Genomic DNA, 23,643 nt, shown 5'->3' on the forward strand with positions numbered 1-23,643 from the left:
TGTGCCCACCAGCATCTCATTATAAATCAGATGTGATGTATCAAGATCAGGCCTGAAAAGGCTCAGAAGGCACAAGTAAACTGCTTAAGTAGATGACATATTCCCAAGGTACTCGGCCCTGCTACTTCTCTGCCTCTTCCTCAGCCCATACCTATAGCTTCATGGGGAGTTTCCTATGACTTGTTAATAGAGAAAGAAAATGCATGGTCCTGATTTATGGATGGATATGCATGGTATACTGAAATCAGTTGTAGGGAATGGGTGCTGCACTGCAACAGGAATAACCATGAAAGACAACAGGGAGGGAAATTCTTCCAGTGGATTGAACTCTGAGCCCTGCATCTAGTTTTAATTAGGGGTAGAAGTAGAGATGTCCCAAGGTATCAGTATACATTCATTCATGGTCAGTGCCTAACACATTGACTGGATTGTTAGGAACTTGGAAAGAAAAAAATCTTGTGAAGTTGGTGACAAGGAGGTCTGGAGGAGACCTCTTGGAATTGTTATGAAGTGTGAAAGAGATTCCTGTCCAACATTAATGCCTAACAAAGATATCCACAGTAGATAAAGCCTATAGGTGGACAAATGACCCCTGTGGCTTGATCAAGGAGTTCCTGTACAATGTGGATATGGTGAATAGAAGTATGCAAGGCACAGCAACATGGATTTTCCCTCCCCAAAGTTGATGTGGCTTCCACCAGTTGCTGAGCATACAGCTTGCCAATATAAGGTATCAACGTTGAACTCCTGATACAGCTTCATCCTCATGGAACCGTCTAGCTACCTAGCTTTTTGTGGATGGGGAGGCGGTGCTGTGTCTTCACAAACACTCAAAGTCCAAGTATTGATTTGCTTTCTCTTTACAGTGCTTCTGCCATTTTTGGACTTATCCAATGTTTAATACATCTTCATATTATCCCTGTAACATCACCTCCAATTAATAGGGCTTCTTATGGTGTCAATGATCTCAAGCTCATAGAATTTACTAGTCTTACCATGTGTATATTATTCAGAAACAGCTGGCTTTGTAGATTGGTGTCATAGCCTGCTAGAGGCTCAGCAATAGAGCTAGCAGGGAGATGAGATGCTGTGAGGCTGTGATGCTGTACTACGATGTGGTGAATGCCTTCAGCCAGCATCCAATAATGTTTTAGAGAGAAGAGGGAAAAAAATCATGCTATAACTTTTGACTATATTCTCCTCCCTCAGAAACCTCTCCATTAAGATAAGTTTTAAATAGCAATAATATCTTACAGAGTCATTACTTAACCCATACTTCACTTTTGTCAGAAAATTTTTGTTAGAACAATACATTTAACTTCTATCTGCCTGAAAAATCAAGACATCCACAATGTCTACTAGGGATCCTCCCTTAGATGTGGCACTGCTGTGAACTACACACCCCAAGCAATCATAAGTGGTGTTTCTGCATGTGTACAGTACACTCCAGTTTTCAAAGCTCTGTATATTTCAAAGCAATGTATAACATTGCTTATCAATATCTGATATAAATAGTATAATAAACAAGGTTTAACAGAATAAAGCATTAGTCAAAGGTGAATGCCTTCTAACTTAAATGGATTTTATTCAACTATTAATCTGTTCTCATCTGGGATAATTAAAAACCACATTGAAACCCTTAGACACTGAGAAACAACCCCAGTTCTTGACTTGACAGCCTGATTTTATTGATTTGATTTGTTTGTGGCTTTAGCTGTGAGAGGTTGTGTACATTACAACTTGGCATGGAATCTTTCACTATAGGAATTGAAGACTTTATTTACTCTTAATAGCTGTATCAAGGGCTTTGTGTATATGCAGGTCTCAGCAATTGTCCCTGAGAAACTCTTGGAGTAAAAAATAATCTTTGACATAACTTCCCATATGATTCAGTTTGGATTCCCATGTGACTCAGATGCTGCCAACTTAGAAAGTACATATACATCATACTGTGCCAATGACTGGATGTCCTTAGTTGCTAATGCTCCTCTCTTGTAGTGAAAAATGCTTTATAATTTTGAAACTTCTGATCTCTTATATGTGTTAATTTTAAAAAGTCTGTTTTCTCCGTCAGAACTTCGAGAAATAACTTTCTTCTTTTTCTTTGGAGTACTTTACTTTCATTTTGAATTCAAAAGAACAATTTTAAATATGTGTTTTCTCACAGATGATAGGCATTCAGTTGTTTATCATGAAACACTTCCTACATTCTACCCAAAACTACTTTACAGAAGGGGCAATTAGTGATGGAGACCAATGCCAAACAAATACACAAATTCTGTTCTATTCAAGTTCACTTCATGGGTGGTGTGATGTTAGTGTTAGAATCTCTTGGGTGAATTATGATATTGGTGAGGCACTTAATTCAACTAAAACTCATCGCATCACTTTTTAGCAATACTGCTGAAAGTAACACAAAATTCTCTTTCTCTAATTTGCCTCAGAAATATATCGTTGTCATTAGCAAGCAGAATGAGAATTGCACCTACCAATTACTGAACAAAAATTAGAGCTGTAAATAATGTGAAGCATCTCATTCTAGGCAGGTGACCTTATCTGCTTATCTTCCTACCATGTATAATAAAATAATGGTTGATAAGGGGTATTAACAGCTGTTCTAATTTGGAACTAAACTTTTATAAATCAAATTAGTACTTCCCTCCAATAAAAAAAGATCACTGAGATTGATTTAACCAGCAATATTTTAAATCTTCTTTTTTAACTCCCATCTCAGTGACAGAACAGGAAGCCAGTTTCATATGACTCCTTTTCTTGGTATAAATTTCATGTGCTTAATAAATTTGTTTATTTGATATGACATTATGCTTAAGTTTGTATTTATTCTTCTTCTTAAAAATGAAATCAAATAATTTCATTTGTAAAAATATTGCCTGAATTCCTAGTTCAAGTTAAAAAAATTATGCAATTAAGAGAAGAGAAATTTTGGGCAGAAGGGTACATACATAGAGGAATTTGTGGGCAGAAGGCAACATTATTTAGAGAATTACTTTGAAGTAGTTCAATACATTTTAAGTTTGCGATTATTGGATGATTGTATATATGTAATTACCCTGAAATTGTGCCAATAATGAGTCTTTTTCTCCACTTACCTCTTGTCTCCATTGGTATATATTATCCGAGTATTAGATTTACTTATGCATATTTGAGTCTCTATACACTTACTGATTTTTTAAGCAAACATTTATTAAGTGCCCACTGAGTGCTGAACATTATGCTAACACTGGGAGGGGGAGGTGTGTGCAGGGATGAATAATTATATATAACCATCGTTGTTATATAACAGTAGAATCTTTCAAATGGAACCTCTAACCTTGACTGGTGTTATATAAACTTTCAGGAGATTCTTTAGTGACTGGAGTTCATTTACCATGTTCAGGGTCAATTGGACCTTAAGCATTTAAGAGATATAATTTAGAAGGAGAAGAAAACTTAATATATACATTGATAACATGTTCCTGTCATAAATAATCTTTAATACTTTGAGCTATTTAGAAATATGAGATAGTATCTAGTACAGGAACTATATTATATGAGAATATTTATTAAATTAAACAAAATTAATTAAATTCTGCCCTGTAATAAAAATTGACATTCGCTGATAGAAACAGTTTAAGCTGATTGTTATCTGTTGGCTTTATAGATTTTACCTTTACTGGGGCTCCTTCCAACCACCTCTAAGAGGATCTTTGAAGGAGTTTTTCCCAAAATGTTATGCTGGACAAATCTAATCTACTCATTAAAAACAGAAAGTCTACTGGATCAAACTTAGCAACTTTATTTCCAAAAACATTCTTTTATATAAACTAGTATAAAATAAATAGGTATTTAAAAATTCCTTTTGATTTAGAGAACTGCTGATGCTTCTATTCACTATTCCTCATCTACTAAGTCTCTGCAGGAATTTATACAATTCAGTATCCTAAAGTGGAATGAATGGTTAATTTTATCTAGTATTAGACAAGGAGGAAAAAGTTTTAATAAGTGCTGATAGTTACCCAAAGCTTCAAACTTTAATGACTCCATTAAAGTTACTGGATAAAATTAAGTGTGATATATGGTAACCACACAGAACATTCTGGGTTAAACACAACTTGAACCACGCGATCTGTTCATATTGCTAATCAGAAATGTTGCTCTTTAAACAGTTTGAACTGTTTCACATTCTTCTGTTAACTGTTTACTATGCTAGGTAAAACTAAAACCTTTTTAGTTTTTAATACAAATGTTGGTGTAGTAGTTGTCTCTTAAGTTATACATTGTAGCTATTAGAAGATAGACCCAATTAGGAGTCTATAGAAGTAAAAATGGGAGGGGGACTGATTATGGACTCTGAAGAGGTAAGACAAAGTGGTGCCACTTCATATTCATATTTGACAAGTAACTGTTGTATATTATAGTCAGTATGCTTAATGTTTTAAACTAAATCATGGGGAACCAACTGGGTTCCAGTTTTACTTTTACTTTTCATTGGAAAGCTGTGTTTACATTGGTAAATCTTGTGCAGAGGTTATGGTAATATACAAAGTTTTCTTTTCCTTTCAGGTAGTATTTTAAATAATCTTTAGGCTTATTCTAGGAAGATGTTCATGGTAGATTGTTACACAGTAAAATGAATCCCAGGGTGTCAAGTACAAAAACTAAGTATTGTACTAGGGGATAACAAACTACTTGTGTACTCATAAGGGTAGATAATGCAGGGAGCTTTTAAACAGGTCACAGGAAATGAGAAAGAAATGAAAATAAATCACTTGTTAGAGATAACAATGAAATGAGCTAGAGAGAAGAGAAATGCTCTGTAAACAGGTACATGAGCAAGTGCTGTAGAGACAGAAAATCAGGGGACTAGGTTTGACAATTTCATTCATCTTTCATGCCAACACCACAGTTTTGGTCACTCAACAGGTCAGTTACCTTTCCTTTGTCCTTGTATCATAGGTCACACTGTTAAATGTAGCTACCCTGTAAATAATCATAACTACCATATTTTGGAAGCTTGCCATGTCCCAAGCTCTGTGTTGAGTGCTTTACATATGTTATTTTGACACTTACAGCTATTTTATGAGGCAGGTGTTATTATCTCCATTTATAGGAAAGGAAACAGACTTGGAGAGATCAATTTATTGCAACAGCTAGAAAGAGCCAGAGGTGTGATGTGAATCCTTGTGCATCTGACTCCAAAGTCCATCCTTTTAAATCTTACACTTCCTGCAATTGGTCACATCATGTATTTTATTACTTAAGAAAGAGTGAATAAGTAAGAAGCTTGGAGTCAAAGTCTGGCTATTTCATTAGTGATGTGACCTTGGTAACATTTCTTAACCACCTCAGTTCTTCTGTTTGGAAATGGGGACACAAATAGCATCTTTTGAGGTGCTTATGACGATTCAAAGTGATAACAAAATACTTAGCACAGGTCATGGCACATAGAAGAGTTTTCTAAATTTTACCATTATTATCATTTTGCATATTTTATTAAATTCTTGATTTTGTGAGGCTTTGAATTTTATAGTCCTATAAAACCAATGTAATTTGGTAGTGAATCTTATTTTCTCTCTAAGAGAAGAGAACTTTCTTTCCCGTTTGAATTAAGTAATCTTTGAATCCTATTTGAATTTTATTTGAATCTGGTTTAAATTGCTCCTGAAATAATATTGACTTTTAAGAGAAGTTTGTTTTTACGATGCTGTAGTTTTTTTATAAATAATTTTCTGCTGCTTTATTCTATGACTTTGTTTAATTGTACTCAAATGTCATCATTTATTAGTTTTCTGTGGTCCAGACCACATATTTGTTTGAATATTAGCGACTGAAATTGTAAGATTTCTCTGTGTATTATAAAATGAACTAAAAGTATGAGGGAAAAGTTCATACTTAGAAAATCAAATTTCTTCTAATATTCTTAACTAGGTAGTATAGACTTTGGGGAATGATTTTCCTTGGTTGATAAGTTTTTGGAAAAATTCTATATATTCTTATATTCTCTTGAAAATTCTATTATCTTTGTTGCTATTTCTATAAGACAATTTAAAAATATATCACTACTTCTGATCATTAGAGTTAGTTCTTTTTGCAATTTATATTGATTGAAGTCATGCTGTTTCTAACTTTAAGCCAGTAATATTTTGGGCTATAATATAAGAGAGTCATGCAAATAAGCATATGTGTTTATGACTGTATGCAGTTAATATTTTTTGTTTAAATTTCACATGATAGATTAGGATCTGTGGGGCTATACACCACACGATTTGGGTAGGTTTGTAATTAACCAAATTAAATCAGAAAAAGCAGATATTACTACATTTCTTAACACTTTGATCATGGGCATTATTGGAGCTGCTGGCATCAGCATGTTGAATAAAGGACATCTCAGTACTAAAAACTGTTTATAGAGATTCTAAAGACTTTGTTGGATCCATGTTATCTGCTTAAGAAATGATAGGCAATCAAAAGCTAATTGATGATTTTTCTCAACTACTGATAGCAATTTAGTATATTTTACCCTTTATCCCTACTGCCTTGAAATAAATTTACTGAATGTGCTATCTTTTGATGATTATATCAAGGACAGAAGAACCAGATAATAAGTGGGTCCTTAGACTTCCCTTCTTTGTGGGAAGAGATATTTAGGATTTTGGAATATAGGAGGGACAGATATTTGATAGTCTGTTTTCCTTTTTACTTACTTCCAGTCTTCTGATAATCATGGGTTTTAAGATCTAAACCTTAGGTGTAATTACCCTGATCCTAATTTCCTCATCTGTACAAGAGGAAAAAAATGATACTTCCTTTAAGGATTCTTTTGAAGATTAAATGGCATAATTTATGTGAAGTGCCTGGCATATAATGATGTTCAATGAACTTATACTATTTGTGACCTGGTGTTTTCTTTCTATCTTTTCCCTTTTGTTTTAACAATTAAGGCTTTTTTTTTTTTTACAGAAATATTTTTTATTACTCTACTCTTCACACTACGCTTGGGAACAGTCTGTTTAATTTATTAAATCCAAGAGAAAAGATAATTCACTGACAGAATGAAACATCCAAATTTTTTCATTTAAAATTTAGAAGTAATTTAACTATAGACAGCATCAGGTAGAGCAGACCTTTGTTCCGGATCCCCATAAAAACTAGGTTTTTGTCTATTGGAAAAGCCTCTTCTTGCCAGAACTGGTTTTCCTGCAAGCTCAGTAGGTTCTGGAGCTGGTTATTACCGCATTGCTCGCTGCACCCCAGACAGTTGCCCATGGTCGGCTAAGTGACGGAAGAAGATATGACTAAGCCTCCAGCGCCGCCTTACACCTCGTGGACAGGACGTTGTAAGACACCGATTTGTGATTCCAACGCGACAGCTGTCCCGGGGAAGGGCAGCAATTTCTCCATCAGCCACTTCCTGAAGGTCTTTTGGCAGAATGGTATTCTTCCTGAGAATTGATGTGTAGCCTCTCATCTACATACTCATATGCCATTTTTCTTCTCTTCACATCATGCAACATTTTCCAGTCTACATAGTAACTTCGAACTTGGCCTGAAGCTGATGAAGGAACAACCTCCTCTCCAGCTACTGACCCATTTTTCTGCTCCCCTTTGCAGCAAAACATTTTCAAAGGCTTGTCTATATTCGTAGTCTCCGATTTCGTTCCTCCTCTTCTGTCTTGAACGCTTTCCCTCCCACCACACCATCGAAACCCCTGTGATCCAGGTCCCAAAAATTTCCACTCAGCTAAGCCCTACAGGCAATTCTCAGCTCTTCTTTCAATTGACTTTGAGCAGAAAGTTACCCACTCCCTGCTCCTGGAGTGCTTCCGGGCCACCACGCTCTCCTCCCTCGCTCTGCTTCTTTCAAGTCTCCTTTGCTTGGCTCTCTTCTCTTAACAATAAAGGCTCTGGGGCCTCGTTCCTCGGACACCTTCTCTCTCCACCTACACTCCTTATAAATTGGAGTCAATCTGTAGCTTTTAATGCCAGTCAGCTCTAAGCTTATGAATACCAAATTTACATCTGCAGCTCGGCCCTCCCCTGACTCAGGCCGGAGGAGGGAAGTGGGCAGAGGGAGAACCCTGGGACGGGTCTGCACTGGGCACTACAGGTGGGAGAATAGTGGGTAACCCATGGGTTTGAAGCTTCAGAGGAGAGGGGGAGGAGGGTATAAGGGGGTGGGCCAGACCTGCCAGACGGTGCGCAGCAGAGAGCCAAGCATGGAGGCTGCTATGTTGTCCCAACAGTTAAGGCTTTTAACCAAAATTATCTTTTGCCTCTTCCATAACTTATAATCCAGACCTGATTTATTATGTAGTATGGCATTCTCCAAAGTGGTACCCAGGAGGCATGCATGATGATCCAGTGGGATATATGAAAAATGTTAAAACTTCTACTGGTATTTAATTTTTATTTAAGAAAATAAAAGAAATTTAGGTTTAATAATATTTAATTTAAAAGCTAAGATTAGGTTATATGTAATGTATAAATAAATACATTGAGTATGAATGCTGAATTTTTCCTTTTTCTGAATGGGAGTGCTTGATCAAAAAAATTTGGAGATCATTAATGTATAATTTAGTGCCTGAAAACAGCTTTATGGGTGACAGGAAGAAGAATTTGGAAAAGCTCTTTCTGAAAACTTTCTTGGGGACCAGAGTTTAAGTAAGTCACAAGGAGGTAATCTAGTTATGGATGTCAGAAGGCAATGGGGGTCAGTGTTAGTGCTTGGTTCTTTTGAATTTTTGGTTTCCTACAGTGGAACTTCAGTATAGTTTTAGTATAGTTTTGGTATAGTTTTGTTGTTGTTGTTGTTGTCATTGTTGAAAAAAGAACCACCTTGTTGAAACCTGGTTTGTTTCACATATTCTATTAATAAGGTTGGCATTTTATTTATATGGAAAAAAATGCACAGATAATATATAGTACAAACCCCCTGTAAATACTCTTATTGAGCAATAGACAAGACCTCCATTTTATAAAATAAATAAATGCAGTTTAAATTGGTTGCTTTGGTACTCAGAAGAGTGATGTAAGCCTCCTTGCTGGGATTGATATGCTGAGAAGATTTTATTACATTTTGAAACACATAAATAAAAGTTCATGCAAACAAGTAGTCTGTACTCCTGTCATTGGAACTCAAACACATATAATAGAAAGATATTCCATTGAGCCTAACTTCATTTAGGATTAAGACCCTTTTGCCAAACTGTGACCTACAGGAGAAATCTGTAGTTCTGTTGGATTTCAAAGCCATTTCACAATGTTGCTTCCAGCAGCAGGAATAATGGTTTTACAGACTAGTGAGTTGTTTATTTTGAGAGTCCATTTCAATGATCATAAACCACTGTTCGTGACATTGATGGTTTACTTAGTAGTTTGGAAATTGTGCATACTAGCAAAACGTGAAATGGTTTTAAATTGTTTTTATGAACAGTGTCAATTACAGAATGGGCTAAATTCACTTTGACTGCAGAGGCTCATTACTGTGGAGGTCAAGATGCTCTACCACACTCAGTTAAAGCTGTTCTTTTTAGTGATTCAGAGCCTGTTTGGTACTCCTTGAAGACTAAAACTATGCCCTAATATACAATCATGGAGAGTACCAGAGTCATTATAACTATATGTTTCTCTACAATCCTTGAAACAGTATAAAATACCAGGATTCTGAGTAGTATTCTACTTCCCAATATCCAAGATTATATTGGACCAAGAATGTATGTTAGAAAATATCTCTAATAAGTTCTTCAAGGCTGATCACATTATTTGATTACTTGTAGAGGATGCAGATTGGCCTGGCCTGTGAACTAGATATAAATGACTACAAGAAGAAAAACCATCTGATGAATTGAAGTGAATTATATGCTGTCAATGTGAGCTATATATGCATAAGGGATACCTTTTATGGGGACACACACATTTATTCCAGGAGATTGTTTTTTGCTATATTTATATCATACTATATGTAAACATTCAGAAAATATTTGCATGAAAGTAATGGCAAATCTGTTGACTGTTACTCTGAAATGGGTTTCAATATCAAAAAGACAATATATATAAGAAATTTTCTCATGTGCTAGTCATCATGGGATAACTCAGCAGAGCTCTTGATTTTTTTGAAGATCTCAAAGGAAGTGCCAAGAAATTATATTCAAGGATCTTTAAGGTTTAATAAGATCTAGGGAAAGGATTTCTGTAAAATCAAGCCAGAAACAATTCTCAGGCCTTTGAAATGATTTAGGTTGAGACAACTAATATTTTATATTAACTGTAGATTAATAGTCTGTTCTTTTAAAATTTTATAATTAGTTCTATATTGTAGTATTTTCAGTCAGGAGTTAATGCACAGTTAATTTTACAGACATGAAAAATTGTATCTTGAAGGCCTTCCCATTTCTTGAGTAGTGTTTATCTTTTTTTTTTTAACATCTTTATTGGAGTATAATTGCTTTACAGTGGTGTGTTAGTTTCTGCTGTATAACAAGTGAATCAGCTATACATATACATATATCCCCATATCTCCTCCCTCTTGCATCTCCCTCCACCTTCCCTATCCCAGCCCTCAGGGTGAACACAAAGCACCGAGCTAATCTCCCTGTGCTATGCGGCTGCTTCCCACTAGCTATCTGTTTTACATTTGGTAGTGTATATATGTCCATGCCACTCTCTCACTTTGTCCCAGCTTACCCTTCCCCCTCCCCGTGTCCTCAAGTCCATTCTCTATGTCTGCATCTTTATTCCTGTCCTGCCCCTAGGTTCGTCAAAACAATTTTTTTTTTTTTTTAGATTCCATATATATGTTTAAGCATACGGTATTTGTTTTTCTGTTTCTGACTTACTTCACTCTGTATGACAGACTCTAGGTCCATCCACCTCACTACAAATAATCCAGTTTCATTTCTTTTTATGGTATATTCCATTGTATATATGTGCCACATCTTTTTTATCCATGCATCTGTCAGTGGACACTTTGGTTGCTTCCATGTCCTGGCTATTTAAATAGAGCTGCAATGAACATTGTGGTACATGACACTTTTTGAGTTATGGTTTTCTCAGGATATATGTCCAGTAGTGAGATTGCTGGGTCATATGGTAATTCTATTTTTAGTTTTTTGAGGGACCTCTATTCTGTTCTCCATAGAGCTGTATCAATTTACATTCCAACCAACAGTGCAAGAGAGTTCCCTTTTCTCCACACCCTCTCCAGCATTTATTGTTTGTAGATTTTTTGATGATGGCCCTCTGACCGGTGTGAGGTGATACCTCATTGTAGTTTTGATTTGCATTTCTCTAATAATTAGCCATGTTGAGCATCCTTTCATGTGTGTGTTGGCAGTCTGTATATCTTCTTTGGAGAAATGTCTGTTTAGGGCTTCTGCCCATTTTTGGACTGGGTTGTTTGTTTTTTTGATATTGAGCTGCATGAGCTGCGTATATTTTGGAGATTAATCCTTTGTCAGTTGCTTCATTTGCAATTTATTCTCCCATTCTGAGGGTTGTCTTTTCATCTTGTTTGCGATTTCCTTTGCTGTGCAAAAGCTCTTAAGTTTCATTAGGTGCCATTTATTTCTGTTTTTATTTCCATTTCTCTAGGAGGTGGGTCAAAAAGGATCGTGCTGTGATTTATGTCATGGAGTGTTCTTCCCATGTTTTCCTCTAAGAGTTTTATAGTGTCTGGCCTTACATTTATGTCTTTAATCCATTTTGAGTTTATTTTTGTGTATGGTGTTAGGGAGTGTTCTAATTTCATTCTTTGACATGTAGCTGTCCAGTTTTCCCAGCACCACTTATTGAAGAGGCTATCTTTTCTCCATTGTATATTCTTGCCTCCTTTATCTAAGGTGACCATATGTGCATGGGTTTATCTCTGGGCTTTCTGTCCTGTCCCGTTGATCTATATTTGTGTTTTTTGTGCCAGTACCATACTGTCTTAAATACTGTAGCTTTATAGTATAGTCTGAAGTCAGAGAGTCTGATTCCTCCAGCTCCGTTTTTCTTTCTCAAGATTGATTTGACTATTTGGTGTCGTTTGTATTTCCATGCACATTGTGAAATTTTTTGTTCTAGTTCTGTGAAAAATGCCATTAGTAGTTTGATAGGGATTGCACTGAATCTTTAGATTGCTCTGGGTAGTATAGTCATTTTCACAATGTTGATTCTTCCAATCCAAGAACATGGTATATCTCACCATCTCTTTGTATCATCTTTAATTTCTTTCATCAGTGTCTTATAGTTTTCTGCATACAGGTCTTTTGTCTCCTTAAGTAGGTTTATTCCTAGGTATTTTATTCTTTTTGTTACAATGGTAAACGGAAGTGTTTCCTTAATTTTGCTTTCAGACTTTTCATTGTTAGTGTGTAAGAATGAAAGAGATTTCTATGCATTAATTTTGTATCTTGCAACTTTACCAAATTCATTGATTAGCTCTAGTAGTTTTCTGGTAGCATCTTTAGGATTCTCTATGTATAGTACCATGTCATCTGCAAACAGTGACAGTTTTACTTCTTTTCTGATTTGGATTCCTTTTATTTCTTTTTCTTCTCTGATTGCTATGGCTAAAACTTCCAAAACTATGTTGAATAACAGTGGTGAGAGTGGGCAACCTTGTCTTGTTCCTGATCTTAGTGGAAATGGTTTCAGTTTTTCACCATTGAGAATAATGTTGGCTCTGGGTTTGTCATATACGGCCTTTATTATGTTGAGGTAAGTTCCCTCTTTGCCTACTTCCTGGAGGGTTTTTATCATAAATGGGTGTTGAATTTTGTCAAAACTTTTTCTGCATCTATTGAGATGATCATCTGGTTTTTCTCCTTCAATTTGTTAATATGGTTTATCACATAGATTGATTTGTGTATATTGAAGAATCCTTGCATTCCTGGGATAAACCCCACTTGATCATGGTGTATTGTCCTTTTAATGTGCTGTTGATTCTGTTTGCTAGTATTTTGTTGAGTATTTTTACATCGATGTTCATCAGTGATAGTGGCCTGTAGTTTTCTTTTTTTGTGGCATCTTTGTCCAGTTTTGGTATCTGGGTGATGGTGTCCTCGTAAAATGAGTTTGGGAGTGTTACTCCCTCTTCTGTATTTTGGAAGAGTTTGAGAAGGATAAGTGTTAACTTTTCTCTAAATGTTTGATAGAATTCACCTGTGAAGCCATCTGGTCCTGGGCTTTGGTTTGTTGGAAGATTTTTAATCACAGTCTCAATTTCAGTGCTTGTGATTGGTCTGTTCATATTTTCTATTACTTCCTGGTTCAGTCTCCTAAGATTGTGCATTTCTAAGAATTTGTCCATTTCTTCCAGGTTGTCCATTTTATTGGCATAGAGTTGCTTGTAGTAATCTCTCATGATCCTTTGTATTTCTGCAGTGTCAGTTGTTACTTCTCCTGTTTCATTTCTGATTCTGTTGATTTGAGTCTTCTCCCTTTTTTTCTTGATGAGTCTGACTAATGGTTTATCAATTTTGTTTATTTTCTCAAAGAACCAGCCCTCAATTTGGGATGAGTCGTTGTATATTCAGGTATTCCACAGATGCAGGGTACCTCAAGTTGATTGTGGAGAATTAATCCGCTGCTCCTGAGGCTGCTGGGAGAAATTTCCCTTTCTCTTCTTTCTTTGCACAGCTTCCAGGGTTCAGCTTTGGATTTGGACCCGCCTCTCCGTGTAGGTCGCCTGAGGGCATCTCTTCTTTGCTCAGACAGGACGATGTTAAAGGAGCAGCTGATTCAGGAGCTCTGGGCCACTCAGGCAGTGGGGAGGGAGGGGTACGGATGCGGGGCGAGCTTGCCGCAGCAGAGGCCAGAGTGACGTTTCAACAGCCTGCGGTGCTCCGTGCCTTCTGCCGGGGAAGTCGTTGTTGGATCACTGGACTCTGGCAGTGGTAGGCTGCACAGGCTCCCAGGAGGGAAGATGTGGAGGGCGACCTGTGGTTGCACACAGGCTTGTTGGTGGCGGCAGCAGCAGCCTTAGCATCCCATGCCCGTCTCTGGGGTCCGCGCTGATAGCCGCGGCTCGCGTCTGTCTCTGGAGCTCCTTTAAGCGGCGCTCTTAATCCCCTCTCCTCGCACCAGGAAACAAAGAGGCAAGAAAGTGTTTCTTGCCTCTTTGGCAGGTCCAGACTTTTTCCCGGAGTTCCTCCCGGCCAGCTGTGGCGAACTAGTCCCTTCAGGCTGTGTTTACGCAGGCAACCCCAGTCCTCTCCCTGGGATCCGACCTCCGAAGCAGGAGCCTCAGGTCCCAGCCCCCGCCCACCCCGGTGGGTGAGCAGACAAGCCTCTCGGGCTGTTGAGTCCTGGTCGGCACCGTTCCTCTGTGCGGGAACCTCTCTGCTTTGCCGTCTGCACCCCTGTAGCTGCGCTCTCCTCCGTGGCCCCAAAGCTTCCCCACTCTGCCACCCGCAGTCTCCGCCTGCGAAGGGGCTTCCTAGTGTGTCGAAACCTTTCCTCCTTCACAGCTCCCTCCCAGTGGTGCAGGTCCCATCCCTATTCTTTTGTCTCTGTGTTTTCTTTTTCCTTTTGCCCTACCCAGGTACGTGGGGAGTTTCTTGCCTTTTGGGAGGTCTGAGGTCTTCTGCCAGCGTTCAGTAGGTGTTCTATAGGAGCTGTTACACATGTAGATGTATTTCTGATGTATTTGAGGAGAGGAAGGTGATCTCCGTGTGTTACTCTTCCACTATCTTGAAGCTCCTCTCCCATTCTGTTTTAGATTCTTTTCTCATATAGATTATCACAGAATATTGGGTAGGGTTCCCTGTGCTGTACAGTATGTCCTTGTTGGTTATCTGTCTTATATGTAGAAGTGTGCATGTGTTCATCCCAAGCTCCTGATTTATACACCACCCCCCCCCGCAGTGTTTTCCCTTTGGTAACCATAAGTTTGTGTTCAATATCTATAAGTCTGCTTCTGTTTTGTAAATAAGTTCATTTGTATCCTTTTTAAAATTAGATTCCACATATGAGTGATATCATATGATATTTGTCTGACTTAATATGAAAATCTCTAGGTCCATCCATGTTGCTGCAGATGGCATTATTTCATTCTTTTTTATGGCTGAGTAATATTCTATTGTATATATCCATTCCTCTGTTGATGGACATTTAGGTTGCTTCCATGTCTTGGCTATTGTAAATAGTGCTGCAGTGAACATGGGGGTGCATGTATCCTTTTGGATTATGGTTTTCTGTGGATATACACCCAGGAGTGGGATTGCTGGATCATATGGTAGTTCTATTTTAAGGTTTTTAAGGAACCTCCATAGTGTTTTCCATAGTGGTTGTACCAATTTACATTCCTTCCAGCAGTTTAGGTGTGTTCCCTTTTCCCCACACCCCGTCCAGCATTTATTGTTTGTAGACTTTCTGATGATGGCATTTCTGACTGGTGTGAGGTGTTACCTCATTGTAGTTTCGATTTGTATTTCTCTAATAGTGATGTTGAGCATCTTTTCATGTTCTTTTTGGCCATCTGTATGTCTTCTTTGGAGAACTGTGTATTTAGATCTTCTACCTATTTTTTCATTGGGTTTTTGTTTTTTTGACATAGAGCTCTGCATGTTCCCTGAACACTTGAGTGGGAAGTGTATTCTGCTGCTTTCAGGTGGGATATCCTATAGATATCAATTAAGTCTATTAGGTTTATTGTGTCATTTAAAGTTTGTGTTTCCTTATTTATTTTCATTTTGGATGATCTGTCCATTGGTGAAAGTGGGATGTTAAAGTCCCCTACTATGGTTGTGTTACTGTCGATTTCCCCTTTTATGGCGGTTAGCATTTGCCTTATGTATTGAAGCGCTCCTATGTTGGGAGAATAAATATTTACAATTGTTGTATCTTCTTCTTGGATTGATCCCTTGATCATTATATAGTGTCCTTCCTTGTCTCTTGTAATAGTCTTTCTTTTAAAGTCTATTTTGTCTGATATGAGTATTGCTACTCCAGCTTTGATTTTCATTTGCATGGAATATCTTTTTCGATCCCCTCACTTTCAGTCTGTATGTGTCCCTCAGTTATTCAGCTACTGATTACTTCTAGTGTATTTTTCATTTCAGTTATTTTGTTGTTCATCACTGTTTGTCTGTTCTTTAGTTCTTTTAGGTCCTTGTTAAATATTTGTGTCTTCTTGATCTTTGTCTCCATTCCATTTTCGAGATCTTGGATCATTTTTACTATCATTAATCTGAATTCTTTTTCAGGTAGAGTCCCTATTTCCTCTTCATTTATTTGGTCTTGTGGGATTTTACCTTGCTCCTTTGTCTGCAATGTATTCCTCTGTCGTCTCATTTTGTCTAACCTATTGTGTTTATGGTCTCCTCTCTGCAGGCTGCAGGGTCGTAGTTCCTCTTCTGTTTTCTGCTGCCTGGTGAGTGAGGTTTGTCCAGGGGCATGTGTATGCTTCCTGGTGGGAGGGACTGGTGCCTGTGCTGTGCTAGGTGGAGCTATCTTTTCCTTCTGAAGGGCAGGGCCACGTCAGGTGATGTGTTTTGGGGTGTCTGTGAGCTTAATACAACTTTAGGCAGCCTGTCTGCTCTTGGGTGGGGCTGTGCTCCTGCCCTGCTGGTTGTTTGGTGTGAGATGTCCAGCTCTTGAACCTGCAGGCAGTTTTGTGGCGCCAGGTCTTGGTGTTGATGGGGATACCTCTAGGAGGGCGCAGGCTGATTAACATTCCCTGGGCCTGGGAATTCTCTGGCGGTCCAGCGTCCTGGACTCAGTGCTCCCACTCTGGAGACTGAGGCCCACCCCCTGGCTGGGGAACCAAGAGACTGCAAACCACACAGTGTGGCCCCAGAAAAAAGAAAGAAAAGAAAAGAAAAGAAATAAAGAGAAATAAGAAAAGAAAAGAGAAGAAAACAAACAGAGAAACAAAACCCAAGACAAATAGCAAAAACAAAGGCAAACAAACAGCAGCAACCACACAACACACACACACCCAGAAAAACAAACAAACAAAAAACCACAAGATTACAAACAAAAAAATTAAAAAACGAGAACAGTCAATAATTATTAAACTAACAAAAAAATGAAAAATAAAAACAGAAAGCAAACATATAACAAAAAAGCGAAGAAAACAGAATATACACATAAAAACAATCAAAAAAAATAAAACAAAGAACAAAAACAAGAAATAGACCACAAAACAACAAAAAAGTAAAGTAAAAATAGAAAAATAAAAATTATATATTAAAAAATAAAAATTAAAACAAGATAAAAAATAATAAAGCAACAACACCAAGAACTGAACTAAATGAAACAAACAAAAAAAGAATAATGATAATAAGAATATTTTCCTGGGGCCTTCTCTCTCAGTGTCCTTGCTCCCACAAGGAGCCAATCCCTGCCTCTCCAGGAGGTCCTCCAATACCTCTAGATAGGTCTCTGGACCTGCTGTGGGCACTGTGGGGCCAGCTCAGTATCTGACCTGGCCCAACTCCCACAGGCGCTTCCCCCCAAAGTCCAGTGCTGCGAAGGCTAGGCCAGTCTCAGTTATTGAAACACTCATTGTCTCTTCAGGTATTCCACAGACACAGAATTTACCAAGCCGATCTCAGGGATTTAATCCATGGCTTGTGCAGCTACAGAGAAAAATTTCCATTCCCCTTTCTTAATCACATCACCCCTGGAGCTCAGCTTTGATTTTGACCCCAACTCTGCATGTGCGCCACCCTCAGGTGGCTGTTCCTTGCCCAGGTGAGAGGGAGCAGCAGCTGCTTGGGGGCACACTTAGTCAGGCTGGGGATGGGTATGGCGGCCACGATTGGGCTGTGCATGAGTTGCCTGTGGCACCAGGGACCCACAGGCAGTTGCAACAGACTGTGGCATGCTCGCTCTGGTGGGAGTCCCTCCCAGTGCCAGTGGAGGCAGGAGCTGGCATATGGGGGGTGGTGGCAGCCCCGCCCCCCTGTGACTCTCAACAGTGGTGCCTCACTTTCCAGGCAGACCATTCTTCCTCTAGGGACATTCCTGGCCATGCATCCCCTCACTGCCAACCCCTCTGCTGTATCCAAACAGGCAGCAGTGCTCCTCTCCCTGGATCTGTTCTCCCAACCCCACACTTTAGCACTCAGCCCCCAGCAGCATCAGCAGACTGTCGTCCAGGCAGGAGCGCCTAGGGCTGATGCCCAAGGAGGCTTTGGGATGCACAGTGCTCAGGTCCCAGGAGCTCACGCAGGTGGAGGAGATGCTGGTCCGAGGGGTGAGTGGGCCTGCTCAGATGGGAGACCCTCCCAGTACCCACAGAGGCCAAAGAAGCTGATGGGTGGGGAAGGGGTTGTAATGGTGGCTCCACCCCTTGTGCACCACTCAACAATGGCGCTTTGTTTCTGTGGTGTCCTGGGCTTTTTCCTGGTTGTGGAACTCCTTACTCCTGTCCCTTCAGGCTGTCTTTTCACAGCCAACAGCTGTTGCCTCCCTGGGTCCGCACTCTGAACCCCACTTTCCAGCACCCAGCCCCCCATCACAACAGGTGACTCATGACTCAGGCTGGAATGCACAGAGCAGTGGTGTAGACCATGCATGCAGTTCTGCCTTCCACAGACCATCCGCTATATTCTCCTTTGATCCCCCAAAGGTCTCTTTCTGTCCCAGCTGATTTCCCCACTGTGAGGGAATTTTTCTGAGTGTGGGGACCTCCCCTCACCTTCAGCTTCCCACCAGGGTTGATGGTCCCTTTTTGATTACTCTTTTCTTTTTTTTTTTCTGTCTTTCATCCTACCCAGTTGTGAGGGGATTTTTCTTTTCCTTTTATGTATCTGAAGTCTTCTGCTAATGTTCTGCTGGTGCTCTATGAGAATTGTTCCATTTGTAGATGTATTCTTGATGTACTTGAGAGTAGGGACAAATTCCGTGTCCTCCTAGTCCGCCATCTTGATTCCTCCCCCTGTTTGTATTGGGTTGGCCAAAAAGTTTGTTTGGGTTTTTCCATAAGATGTTATGGAAAAAACCGAATGAACTTTTTGGCCAACCCAATGTATTTTGGAGATTGTTGTTGGTTGCATCATTTGCAAATATTTTCTCCCATTTTGTGGGTTGTCTTTTCATTTTGTTGATGGTTTCCTTTGCTGTGCGGAAGCTAAAGATGATTTCTAAGGGCCTTTAGCTAGCTCTATAATGCCGTAATTCCCAGATAGACATATAAAATTTGATGTAATAAGGCTAGAGTTTTTGCTATTCCCTTAAACATGTCATGCTTATTCCTACCTCTATGCTTTTGTTCATTCTGTTTTTCCCATCAGTAGTGCTTTCTCTTCTTACTCTTCGTCAAAATCATCTAGTCAACATTTATTCATTAATATCTTCACTAATATTGAATACTTATTGTCTAACATGGTTAAAGGAATGAGTAAAAGAGTGAACCTTTAAATTCTAATTATCCTTCAAAGCCTTTTCAAGCCTTACTTACCACATTAATTCCTTCCTAAAAATTCTAGACCATGTAGATCTCTGTCCCATCTCATTTGCTCTATTTATTATATTTATCATATTTTTGGTAATTATATTGAGAAGAAAATTACCTCTTACCTCATCAACTAGCTTGTTAAGTCTTCCAGAAGAGATGTCATGACATATAATTGTTTAGTTTTCTTAACATCTGGTATCATTTTTCTTTTTAAGGGTTTGTAGATTAGAAGGTATACATTCTACTAATAATATGGTAGTTTGAGTCAATAAAGTCCTGAACTAGTGTAATAGGAGTATAAATGAAATGTTAGAAGGGAATTCAAAAGGCACTATAGGTGTTTTGCTAATTTTTAGTTTGCTTGGCTAGTATGACTAGAGATGGTTAGTAGAGAGGCTTTTAACACACATAAAGTTTGAAAATAAAGTAATGAGACTAATATTTTTAAAACTCATTCTAGAACTTGTTAAGTCAAATGTGTCAAATGACAATGCTATAAAATTATTCCAGTGTTATCATATTTTGAGGAGTTACTTCTTTGGAATGAACTTTTTGTAGTTATTTTATAATCCAAACACAAATATTACTCTGATTACTTTATAGCCACCACTTAGTTTGGATAAAAAATTATTAAATATTCAGCCTGATTAAATACTTTTAAAAATTAGACTTTGTTCAATTAAATTTCTCCCAAAGAATGCTAAATGGCTATTATTAAAACATTATATTTTTAAAAATTTTACTTACCTCATGCTAAGTAAAATTTAAAAATTCAAAATATATTTAAGTATGTGAAGCATCATAGAATAAGTGGTACTTCTTCCTAAGATGGTGATTTGAACAAAATAATACTAATTTGGTTGCATGGATTCTGCTGTTTTCATTGAAAAGTCAATTTAAAAAAAACTATTTATTTATTTTTTTGGCTGCGCCGGGTCTTTGTTGTGGGATCTTCACTGCTGTGTGCAGGATCTTTTTGTTTTTTGAGTTACGCAGGCCTCTCACTGTTGCGGCCTCTCCCGTTGCGGAGCATAGGCTCCGGACGCACAGGCTCAGTGGCCATGGCTCATGGGCCTAGCTGCTCCGCGGCATGTGGGATCTTCCCAGACCGGGGCACGAACCCATGTCCCCTGCATCGGCAGGCGGACTCTCAACCACTGCGCCACCAGGGAAGCCCTGTGCGCAGGATCTTTTAGTTGTGGCATGCAGGTTCTTAGCTGCGGCATGTGGGATCTAGTTCCCTGACCAGGGATCAAACCTGGGCCCTGGGAGCCCTGCATTGGGAGCATGGAATCTTAACCACTGGACCACCAGGGAAGTCCCAAAAAGTCAATTACTTTAAAGATACTTCTTTGTTCTCCATTAAATCAATTCACTGTTAAACATAATTCAAAAACATAGCCTCAGGAAAGCACTTCTGAAATGGCAGAGTGGGGACCTTTGAAAATCCACTTCTTCATAAAAGCAATGAGAAAGAACACTGGGAAAAATGTTCAAAATCAACTTTTTCAGAACTCTGGAAATTAATCAAAGGCTTGCAACAAGAAAAGTGGCTGGATCTTATTAAGAGTAATGATTTTTGTGGTATTTTAACTTGCCCTTTTTCTGTTCACCTTACCCCAGGTCCATAGTAGCCTTGAAAGTCAGTAGCTACACAACCATAGTAGCTATGAAACCAGATGATCAGCAGTGACTGGAGGGGGCAGAATGAATTTGAAGCTGCCCCCAAACCCTCATTTCCCTGAGATAACTGTCAGTATTTGATCTGTCTTGCTGCTACTTGGAAAGCCTCACTCACAGGACTTGTCTTTAATTGACCTGACTTAGAGGTACTCAGTGGGAAAGAACCAACTTCAGGAGTTTTGTTGGAAATGATCAGCAGCAATTGTTTAACATCACAGGTGCTTGAGGCCATGATACTAGCTGGAGAAACAAGAAGTTGGCTCAAGACTTTAAAAGAGAAATCTAGAGAATGAGTTGTTCTTAGGGGACTTAGAAAAGATATGATTATTTCTGGGGATCTGGAAGTCCGTACACATGTGTGGGGAATAAACAGTGTGGGGAAAGCTGGATGGCTGCATGTAAAATAATGAATTGGACCATTTTTTCAAACCATACCAAAATAGACTCAAAATGGATTAAAGACTTATGAGACCTGAAACCATACAACTTCTTGAAGAAAACATAGGCAGTATGCTTTTTGACATTGTTCTTAGCAACATTTTTTGAATTTTTCTCCTCAGGGAAGGGAAACAAAAGCAAAAATAAACAAATGTGACTACACCAAACTAAAACGCTTCTGCACAGTGAAGGGAACTATGATCAAAGTAAAAAGGTAACACACTGAATGGGAGAAGATATTTGTATATGACATATCTGATAAGGGTTAATATCCAAAGTATATAAAGAACTTATACAACTCAATATAAAAATATCCAAACAATCTGATTAAAAAATGGACAGGGACTTGAATAGACATTTTTGCAAGGAAGCCATATATATGCCAACAGACACATGAAAATATGACAGCATAATTAATCATCAAGGAAATGCAAATCCAAACTACAAGAAGATATCACCTCACACTTACCAGAATAACTGTCATCAAAAAGACAACAAATAGCAAGTGTTGTTGAGGATGTGGAGAAAAGGAAACCCTAGTCCCTGTTGGTGGGATTGTAAATAGCTGCAGCCACTGTGGAAAACAGTATGGAGTTTCCTCAAAAAAATTAAAAATAGGACTACTGTACAATCTAGCAATTTCACTTCTGGGTATTTACATGAAGAAAACAAAAATACTAATTTAAAAGATATATGCATACTAATGTTCACTGCAGCACTATTTATAAAAGCCAAGATTTGGAAGCAACCTAAGTGTCCATCAATATATGAATAGATATAGAAGACGTGGCATATAGATATAGATGTAGATATAGATATAGACACACAATGGAATATTACTCAGCCCTAAAAGGAATGAAATCTTGCCATTTGTGACAACATGGATGCATCTAGAGGATATTATGTAAAGTGAAATAAGTTGGACAGTGAAGACAAACACCATATGATCTCACTTATATGTGGAATCTAAAAAACAAAACAAAGGAGAAAGAAAACAAAACAAAAATAGATTCTGATACAGACAAAAAACTGTTGGTTGCCAGCTGGCAGACTGGTGGAGGAATGGCTAAAATAAGTGGAGGGAATTTAGAGGTACAAACTTCCAGCTATAAAATAAGTAAGTCACAGGATGTAATATACAACATAAGGAATATGGTCAATAATACTGTAATAATTTTGTGTGGGGACACATGATTACTAGACTTATCATGGTGATCATTTTGTAATGTATTTAAATATCAAATCACTATGTTGTACACCTGAAACTAACGTAAGTATATTGCAATAAAAAGTACAAAAACAGAAAACTAAATGAAATTAGGAATGAATACATGAAAAAAATGAGAAGTTCAACAAAGAAGTAGAAACCATTAAAAAAAAAAACCCAAAAGAAATCCGACAGTTGAAGGTTACATTACTGAACTGAAGATTCTATAGAGAGGTTCGACATCAAACTATACCAATCAGTAGAACTAAGATACCATTTATTTAAAATTATCCAGTCACAGGAGCAAAAGGAAATGAGAATGAAAAAGAGTAAAAAGTGTAAAGAAAGACTGTGTGAATTATGGGGTACCTATAAGTGAAACAGTGACACATTATTGAAGTCCCTGAAGGAGAAGGGATTATAAAAAGGCAGAAAGATTATTTAAGAAATGATGGCTGATCCAATAAAAACTAAAAAAAAAAAGCAATTAAAAAATAAAATAAAATAGACTTTATACCTACAATTTTTTTTTTTTTTTTTTTTTTGCGGTATGCAGGCCTCTCACTGTTGTGGCCTCTCCCGTTGCGGAGCACAGGCTCCGGACGCGCAGGCTCAGCGGCCATGGCTCACAGGCCCAGCCGCTCCGCGGCATGTGGGATCTTCCCAGACCAGGGCACAAACCCGTGTCCCCTGCATTGGCAGGCAGGCAGACTCTCAACCACTGTGCCACCAGGGAAGCCCTACAAGATGTTTTATTTAAGTTTCATGGTAACTGCAAAGCAAAAATCTACACAAAATTAGATACACAAAAGATACAGTGAAGGAAATTAAACCATACCACTGTGGAAAATTATCTATTTTTACAGAAAACAAAGAGGAAGAAGGAACCACAGGAATGATAAAACAGCTAGAAAACAATTAATAAGAT

The 23,643-nt window shown here is 38.3% G+C and overlaps 1 protein-coding gene and 1 pseudogene across 2 annotated transcripts in view; one reads left to right on the plus strand and one right to left on the minus strand.

Moving 5' to 3' along the window:
• The window catches only part of CTNNA3 (catenin alpha 3), a 1,571,950-nt gene that overhangs the window by 268,207 nt on the left and 1,280,100 nt on the right, over positions 1-23,643 (plus strand). The window lies entirely within an intron of this gene.
• LOC115856271 (small ribosomal subunit protein uS14m pseudogene) lies at positions 7,229-7,701 on the minus strand (annotated as a pseudogene).

The sequence above is a fragment of the Globicephala melas genome, chromosome 16 (genome assembly GCF_963455315.2).
Source record: "Globicephala melas chromosome 16, mGloMel1.2, whole genome shotgun sequence".
In the NCBI taxonomy this organism is placed as follows: domain Eukaryota; kingdom Metazoa; phylum Chordata; class Mammalia; order Artiodactyla; family Delphinidae; genus Globicephala; species Globicephala melas.